This window comes from Leopardus geoffroyi, chromosome A1, assembly GCF_018350155.1.
Source record: "Leopardus geoffroyi isolate Oge1 chromosome A1, O.geoffroyi_Oge1_pat1.0, whole genome shotgun sequence".
Taxonomy (NCBI): Eukaryota; Metazoa; Chordata; class Mammalia; order Carnivora; family Felidae; genus Leopardus; species Leopardus geoffroyi.
In genome coordinates this window covers 24,076,117-24,085,457 of record NC_059326.1, presented here as the reverse complement: position 1 = coordinate 24,085,457, position 9,341 = coordinate 24,076,117, and positions in this window count along the sequence as shown.

Below are 9,341 nucleotides of genomic sequence, written 5' to 3'. Positions count from 1 at the left end.
GTCTTAACCACAGCAATCCGACAAAAAAAAAAAAAAAAAAAAAAGGCTTCCATATTGTTAAAGAAAAAGTTAAACTAATTATTTGTAGATAATATGATACTAAAACTAGAAAATGCTAAAGACTTAACCAAAAAACTATAAATAGTAAATGAATTTAATAAAGTTGCAGGATACAAAATTGTTATAAATTTGTATTGTTTCTAACATTAAAAATGAAGTCACAGAAAGAAATTGCACCAAAAAGAATAAAATACCTAGGAAGAAACTTGGGTGAAAGATCTTACTCTGAGAACAATAAAATGCTGATGAAGGAAATCAAAGATGACCTAAATTAGGTATTCCATGCTCATGGATTAGAAGAATATTGCCATATTCTCAAACGTTTGAGTAAAACGTCCATATTACTCAAAGCAATCTACAGATTCAGTGCAATCCCTACCAAAGTAACAGCATTTTTCATAAAACTAGAACAAATGATCCTAAAATTTGTATAGAACTGTAGAAGACCACAGATAGCCCAAGCAATCCTAAGAAAGAAAAGCAAAGCTGAAGGTATCACGATTCCAAATTTCAAGACGTCCTACAAAGCCATAGTAATCAAAACCATATGGTACTGGCACAAAAATAAGCACACAGATCAGTGGACCAGAACAGAGAACCTAGAAATAAAATCACATTTATATCATTAATCTATGCCAGAAAAAAGAAAGAAAATAAAATGGGGAAAGACCATCTTTTCAATAAATGGTGCTGTGAAAACTGGACAGCTACATGTAGAGTGAAACTGTACTACTTTTAACAGCACACACAAGAATAATAGATTAAATATCTAAATGTGAGACCCAATACCATAAAAATCCCAGAAGGAGAAAATAGGCTGTAATTTCTCTGCCATTGACCATAGCAACACTTTTTCTAGATATCTGTCATAAGGCAAGGGGAACAAAATCAAAAATAAACTCTTGGGACTACATCAAAATACAAGGTTTTGAATGGTAGAGGAAACCATCAAGAAAACACAAAGACGGGGCACCTGGGTGGCGCAGTCGGTTAAGCGTCTGACTTCAGCCAGGTCACGATCTCGCGGTCCGTGAGTTCGAGCCCCGCGTCAGGCTCTGGGCTGATGGCTCAGAGCCTGGAGCCTGTTTCCAATTCTGTGTCTCCCTCTCTCTCTGACCCTCCCCCGTTCATGTTCTGTCTCTCTTTCCCAAAAATAAATAAACGTTGAAAAAAAATTTTTTTAAAAGAAAACACAAAGACAACCTACTGAATGGGGAGGATACTTGCAAATTATATATTCATTAAGAGGTTAATACCTAAAATATAAAGAACTTAACCCACTGAACACCAAACAATCCAATTAAAAGATGGGCAGAGGACTTGAATAGACATTTTTCCAGAGAAGACCTACACATGGCCAACAGACAAATGAAAAGATGTTCAACATCACTAATGAGAGAAATGCAAAACTACAGTGAGATATTACTTTACATCTGTTAGAATGGCTACAATCAAGATGAGAAGAAACAAATATTGACAAGAACGTAGCATAAAAGGAACCCTTGCACACTATTGATGGGAATATAAATTGGTGCAGCCACTGTGGAAACCAGTATCTTTAAAAAATTAAAGATACCACCTGATCTAATAATTTAAGTACTGGGTATTTACTCAGGGAAAATAAGTTAATTTCAAAAGATACATGCACCCCTATATTAATTGCAGCATTATTTACAATAGCCAAGACATGGAAGCAACCTAAGTGTCCATCAACAGATGAATGGATTAAGGAAACCTGGTATTTATGCAATGGACTGTTAGCCATAAAAGAGGATGAGACTGTGCCACTTGAGACTGCACACAGGGACGTAGAACAAAAGTTCCAAACGTTTCTAAACAAGAACAAAAAGCAGAATTGACTTATAAATAGAATAAACTAATGGTTGCCAGAGGAGAAGGGGATGGTGGGTTGGGCAAAATGAGTAAAGGACAGTGGGAGATACAGGCTTCCAGCTATGGAATGAGTGCAACAGAGCATAAAGAATAGAGTCAATGATGTTTTAATAGTGATGTAACAGGACAGATGGTAGCTTATACTTGTAGTGAATATAGCCTAATGTATAAACTTGTCAGATTACCAGGTTGTACGCTTGAAACTAATAGAACACTATGTGTCAGTTATGCTCAAATAATACAATAAATTCCTAGTTCAGGGCTCGAGTCATGAAGCATGTGGACTAGTTGTTTCAAGCACCAGCTGTGGCATCAACATGCCTAGGTTTAATTCCAGGCTTCACTATTACCTGTTTTGGGTAATGTGCCATAATTTTTCGTTGCCTAAGCTGCCTAGTAACCATTGTTATCACAGTAGTCCTAATTTCATGGATACCTGTTTAGGGCAGGTTGGAACGTTGTCTTGCCTAGAGTGAAGATTTTGTCGATACTAGCCTTTAAAAGCGGATGGCTTTGAGGTACGTTCTTATTTTTTTTTAATAAAGAAATATAATGGTGGGTTGACATTTTCTCTCTCAAAATAATTTTCTGAACTAAGGAACAAAAGAAAAAACCAAACTTGGCCAGCATGAATTAGGCTATTTCTGCCCTGATTTTGTTCATGAAGCAGCTTCATCTCTCATATCAAGTAAGGAGGGTTTAAAAGTCCAACGAGGTGGTGAAAGGTCAATGTGTAGCAAATAGAAATAGAGGATGCCTAACTGAATTTAAATTTCAGATGAACAATGAATACATTTTTTTTTCACATAAGTGTGTCCCACGCAATGTTTGGAACATGCTTACTTTTAGAATTTTTTGTTGCTTATTTGAAATTCAAATTTAACTAAGCCTTCTATGTTTTATGTGGCAACATGAACACATGTGGTGCTAAAGAACCCTGGGCAGTGTGTCTTTGCAGAGTGATGAGGCAATCATGTCTTTGGGAGGCTGATTAATAAATTTTTTTTAATGTTTATTTTTGAGACAGAGCATGAGTGGGGGAGGGGCAGAGAAAGGGGGAGACACAGAATCCAAAGCAGGCTCCAGGCTCTGAGCTGTCTGCACAGAGCCAAATGTGGGGCTTGAACTCATCAACGGTGAGATCATGACCTGAGCGGAAGTCAATGCTCAAATGACTGAGCCATGAAGGCGCCCCAAGGCTGACCAAATAGAGTCCTTTTCTGTCTATTCTGAAACATACTTTATTCCTGTCCCCACCTGCATCACAAATTAAAAAAAAAAAAATTGTACACATTTAAAATACATTATATTTCATTTTGTAGTAAAGTGGGATGGACTTAAAGCTTTGCAATTTCTGGAAAACTGTAATATTTAGTATGAGGAATTGGTAAGTATGTCCTAGGCAAATAGGTGGTTTATACCCTACAGTTTACTGAACAGTTTAGTATAGATGAAACTCCTTTTTACATGATTTGTGGTGTTCTTCTGCGCTGTCAATGTGTGTAATATGAGTTCGTTACAATCATGCTGTTCAGAATCCTCAAACCGTGTAGAAATAGTCATGAAAGTTAACTTGAGTGTCTGAAAAGGGGCTATTATCTCTTAATGAGAAAGAAAGCCAGCACTCCAGAGAGAGACACTAAAGAAAAACTGTGGACTACACTGTCGTGGTAGTAGCATTTTGTATTTCGTTGGCAATTTCTTGAAGCAATGCTCCAATTTGGGTCAGAGTAATGGTAGGGCATATACAGATCACATGTTGTTTATGTTCCCATAGTATTTCTTAACATACTGAGTTATGGGTGGGGGGGGGGGACAAAAATAAAACTTAGTTTCAATGCTTCTACCTCAGAGTTTGAGATCCTTTCTAAAATGTATCTCTTCTCTCATTGATACTGTTTGAGGGCTCCCCTTGCCTTCGGAAGAGTATCTCCCTGTCCTTCCTTGGTCTTGAGACCTTGGATCTACCCGGTTTCCAACAAGTGAACCTTTGGGCATCAAGGAAGGTCTGTGTTTGTGTCGGGAGGTGCTACCTTTGTAAGTTAAAGGGAATAATTTAGTTCTTACTTCTACTTGGGCTTATTTCTGAAATCTAGCACAACACCCACAAAATGGAGAAAATAGAGTGGCTGCAAGAGAAAAAAAAAAAAAAAAAAAAAAAAAAAAAAAAAGAACAGCTTGGTTACAAGGTTGATGAGCTTGCTTGGGCGTGTTGTGTTAAGGGAGAACCTCTGAAATCCTCCGCCAGGATCCCAGACAAGGCCGAGGAGTTACTACAGGAATCAAGCAAGACAAAAGGGCAAATAGGAGATTTGACCTTTAAAATATTGTGCCCTTTTCCGAAGAAATGAAGCACAACCATGAAATCATAACTGACAACTTTCCCCGCCTACCACATTTTTTTTTTTCTTAACAAATTCAGGGTCACTGTGCTTAAGGGTATGTCAGAAACAATGCTGTATCACGCTGTGATCAGTGTCATGTATCATCTCATTTTGGTGAGTCTGGGATGGAAAGGGAAGGATGGATGTGGGTAATGCCTATCTGTACTATCATAACTTGTCGTACATCTGTGGCACCAAAAAACACTTTCTTGTAGCACTGGCTCTATTTTACAGTTTTGTGGGGCTTCTTAGAATGTCAGGGATTATAATAGACCGATCAAATTGAGGAAAAACTGAGTTATTTAAAACTCAAATGTGGGCTTGTCGGATAATTTTTTTTTTTTAATTTTTTTTTTCCTCTATCAAATTCAGGGCAGGAAACAGGAGGAAGGCAAGGCTCTGATGATAGGACTATGAGCTTGCAGTTTGGTTTCTCCTTTGATAGGACTACTGGCCAGTCTTACACTGTAATAGCTTCCAGCCTGTTTGGAGAGGAGTGCTGCTTCTCACTCCTGATGTTTCTTCCAGGGTAGATGCAGCCCCAGTGGGATATCAGTTTTTGCCTGCTTCTACTTCCTCATGCAAGTTCTCTAGAGATGTGACAGTCTCAGTGGGGATTTGGCAAGGAGAACCTGGACGTAAACGTTTTCATTCCTCCTTTCCCCCGCTTTGGGAGCAAATGTGCCCACAGAGCACGTCTGCTCTTACCTTTCTGGTCAGTTTTGTTGTAAAGGTTGGGAAGCTTACAGTCACAACTTGGAAGGGGAAGTCTGTATGTTTGAGGGATTTAATAGAAGGAAACTTAGCTCCCTGTAGATACAAGCCACCTTCCCTAATCTTTTCCTTATAATAAGTGTGGTGTTCTACTTGTCTAATGATACTGCATTTTTCAGTTGGTCCTGAACCTCTGTGAGGGAGACAGGTATTACCTATTGAGCCCATCGGTGCCTCAACACAGTTGTTCAGTGCCTATCCATGTACCCAAAAAGCACGCCAACAGTGATATGAGACAGAGAAGGGATTCAGCAAATGAAACATCTGGTCGGCGTATGAAGAAAGACTGTGAGATTTGGGGGGAGTAATTCATAGAGGTGGTGAAAACATAGAGGCTACCTTCAGAGCCCAATGACCAAAAATGACATGCAGGCATCTCCTGAAAGTAAACGTTCTCCTTTATAATAGACTTGGCACTAGACCGACCAATAAAAATAGCTAGTAACATTTATGACAAGGTAAGCAATTATCAGTATGTATTTTTTTTCCTTTTAATCCTTACCACTAGCCTATTAAGTACTATTTTTGCTCCTTGTACAGATGAGGAAACGGAAGCAGGATAAGAAACTTGTGCAGGGTCACAAATAGCAACTATTGAATAGGTGGTAAATGGTGGGGCCAGGACCTACAGCAAGGTGGAGTGGCTCTCGACCACTCTTGTACTGTCCCTCATACGAACTCCACACCTGTAACTTAGAGTTGACAAAACTGTATTTTGTAGGTCCCCCGATATTTTTTTCAAAGGACATAAAAAGTGTTCATTTAGAAAGCCAAACTGGAATGCTTGCCAAGCCCTTAATTTTTCTTCCCGAATGCTCTTTCGTATCTTGTGTCAGTGAAGGAGCTGTACAGCAAGCTCACTTCAGAGAAATTGCAAGACAATTGAAATTTGAAGAGGAAAAGCGTATCAATTTAGGGATGTTGTGGGGCAAGACAAGAAAACTGAATCGGAAAGCCATCAAACCAGGAGCTGGGAATTGTGCTTAGAATGGAGACAGAATTGAGAGAGAACCTCCCCTTCCCCACCCCCACCCAAGCAAGGAGGTTTATCACTGAGTCCTGTAGAGCAATGAGAATCAACCCCACATGTTCTTTGGAAAGAAAAAGACAACTACGTTTTGCTGCATGATGTTTCATCAGAGCAGCTTCAGAAACAGATTGAAAAATTTCTGGAGCAACAGCAGCATGGGAAAAGGATACCAGTTTCTGTGGCGTGTGTGAAATATGCAGCAAAGAATTCATGGAAAACACAGCTGTCTTAGATCCACGTGACTAGAAAGCAAGCTTTCAAGATTTTACTACTGGGAAATTGCATGCCACTTTATGTTGCGAAAAAGTAGGTAACTTGCAGTATGAGCGTTGATCTCTCCGGAGACCAGTGGGTTGCAAGTTGAAGATGCAGCATTGTAGGATTAGTACTGCTAGTCTAAACACAGGGCTGATTTTGCATTGTTCAATATTTGAAATTTGGAAAATCTTGGCAAGAGATTGACATGGAAGATACTCGTAAATTGTTAGAAGTTTGGGAAGGTGACCAGAAAGATCACAAGGGAGTGCATCTCTGCTGTAGACTTTGCTTTATGGGAGAAAGTAACTTAAAAGCTAAGATGTTCACCTCTCAAAAGAAAGCTATAACATGGATTTTATTTCTGCCATAGGGATGTTCATTATGGTTTAGGATACTATAAATGCCTTTAAACCAAAATAGAATCAAGGATAGCACAATAAAGCTAAAAGATACTTTTAAAAAGACACGCATGGGAGTACACTCACTATGAACTTTTTCGTCTATGGAAATCATCATCTTTGTTGACAATGCTGGGGGTGATGATGACCTCATTGCTCAGAAATAGAAGGAAGTTAATCTCAGCATCAGGAAAATTATATCCAACTGCAGCCTGTGAAACCAAGCTGTTCAGGGAATCAGTTGAAGTCTGTAGTTGGGTGTTCAGTAGGGATTTTCCTGAAAGACAGGTGGACAGAAGAGTTTAGACTTGAATGATGGCAGATGATTAGTCTTTTGAGAAATAAAGATTTAAAAATTAGATGCTGTTTTTAAGATCAAGTGAAAGGATAATATCCATACTTCACAAATCACTGATGAGCCACAAGTAATTTTGGATAAGAGCTCAGGCGTAACTGAGGCCAAGTCAGAGTCCAGATCTCAGATGCCCAAAGGAGTGAGGATATTTTGAAGATTTAATCTAATCCTTATCATCTTGCCCCTTAAGGAAACCTTGGCCTTGAAGAAGGAGCGATGAGACGTATCATAACACAAGGGAATTTACATGGACATCCTTTCCACATGTTAAGTCACCGGAGGTCCTATCATGTTGGAGATGAGTGTTAGGTGTGTGGTTGAAGCAATAAGTGAGACATGATCCCACGTGTAAAGAGATAAGTGGGGTTGGGAAAAAGCGGAGCATGCTTGTGGGCAAGGTGGGAACATGGGACGGCTTGAAAACTGAGTAGGAGAAAAAGAGGTGCTGATGCAGGCAAAGTGCATAGGACAGCACTCTCAGTCACAATTGCCCCTTAGCTACCAGTATAGAGAAAATCTATTTGGATAAACAAGCTCATCTTATATGCAAATAAGTTCATAAAGACTATCTTAATTTGGCTCATTCAAAAACAGATACTGAGGCAAAAATCTGTGTGCAAAGAGTTTGGGAGATAGATATAGGGAACACTGGTAAGGGAGTGAAGAATTGACACAGAGGAGATAAATCAGTCAATAGGGAGTACATCATGATGCCGGCAACGATGGTAGGAGACTAGAAGTTAATCCGTCAAGGAAACCCCGGGAAACACACAAAATACACTTGTCAGAATTCACTAACTTGAGGAGGAGGGAGCTAGGGTTTTTCTACAACCAATTTCCTCGAATCATTAGTTGAAGCCTGCGAGGTGAAGATGTTAATGACCCACAGCTTCTGGCCTGATTCATACACACTTCATCCTTACTCATTCTGGGAAAACTGTAGGCACAGATAGAATGTTATGTAAATTCCCAGGAATATGGGCAGTGAGAGCTTGTATCACTGAATCAAACATCCACTGGGGCCCCCACCCGGTGGGCCGCCGGACAACTTGATGCCTTTGGCCCTGGTGAGCCTGGGAAGCCACCAGAGAGGTTGTGTTTTTTTTGTTGTTGTTTTGCTTTTTTAACAGAAAGGTATATGTGTATCCCATCTATTCGTATTAACACTGTATTGCAGTCTATGTGCTACCTGTCTTGTTTCTATGAAATTACGTGTAAATAATATAATACATAATATGTATTTTTTTCAAATTCATCATTAGTCACTTCCAATGTGATGTGAAACTTGAGTCCAATTGTTACTTTCTAGATAGGACTAAGAATTTTGATGGGTTTGTATGGAAGGTAGGTAATTTGAGTTGACATCCTGGAAAGAAGGCCAGAGTTTGAATTATACCTTTGCTTGTAACCCACTGCCTCATCCCCAGTCGCATCCCCAAAACTGGTGGTTGAATAGTATTGGAAAGGAGAGGTAAAACAGAGGTGGGAAGTTCATTAAAAGACAAAATTCAAAAGTTCTGTTTTAGTTGTGTTTTTTGAGTCTATAAACCCTACCTCTTCCTTCACTAAGGTATATATACTTGGAATTTCGTAAGTGACAGCATTTGGAAAACAGGATGCTTAATAAATATTGAACAAGAACAATGAGATAATCTATATCTCTCACCATCTGCGGATTTTCACACTAGTATTCAGTTTTCTTGTTCTTATACCTCCTTTTCAATTATACTCCTTGTACCAACATAAATAATTCCTTTCACTGAAGGAAGTTATTAAGTATCTTTTTATTTTTAATCTTCTAAAAATGAATTATACAATTTCATATTCTTGGAATGATTCACTTTCCGTTTAGTTTCACTTCTGAAACCTTTTATCCCGTATCATTTACTTGGGAGTGGGGGGGGGGTGCTAATTTTATTGATTTGATTACATGTTACAATATGATAAACATGATCACAGTGATTTTTATTTTGTACTAGATAGCTTCCTTTTTTTAGATATTGTATAGTATACAATGTGGTTGTTCTTGGAACTGGTGATGATACTTGGCTTTTAAAGTACCTCTCCAGGTCCTAAATCTGTTCTGGTCCATGTGGTAAAGATTTCAAATGTCCAATTGTTGAATAAGTTTTATTTACCATCACATAATTTTCTTTTTCTTTTCTTTTTTTTTTTTTTTGATTTGTTAA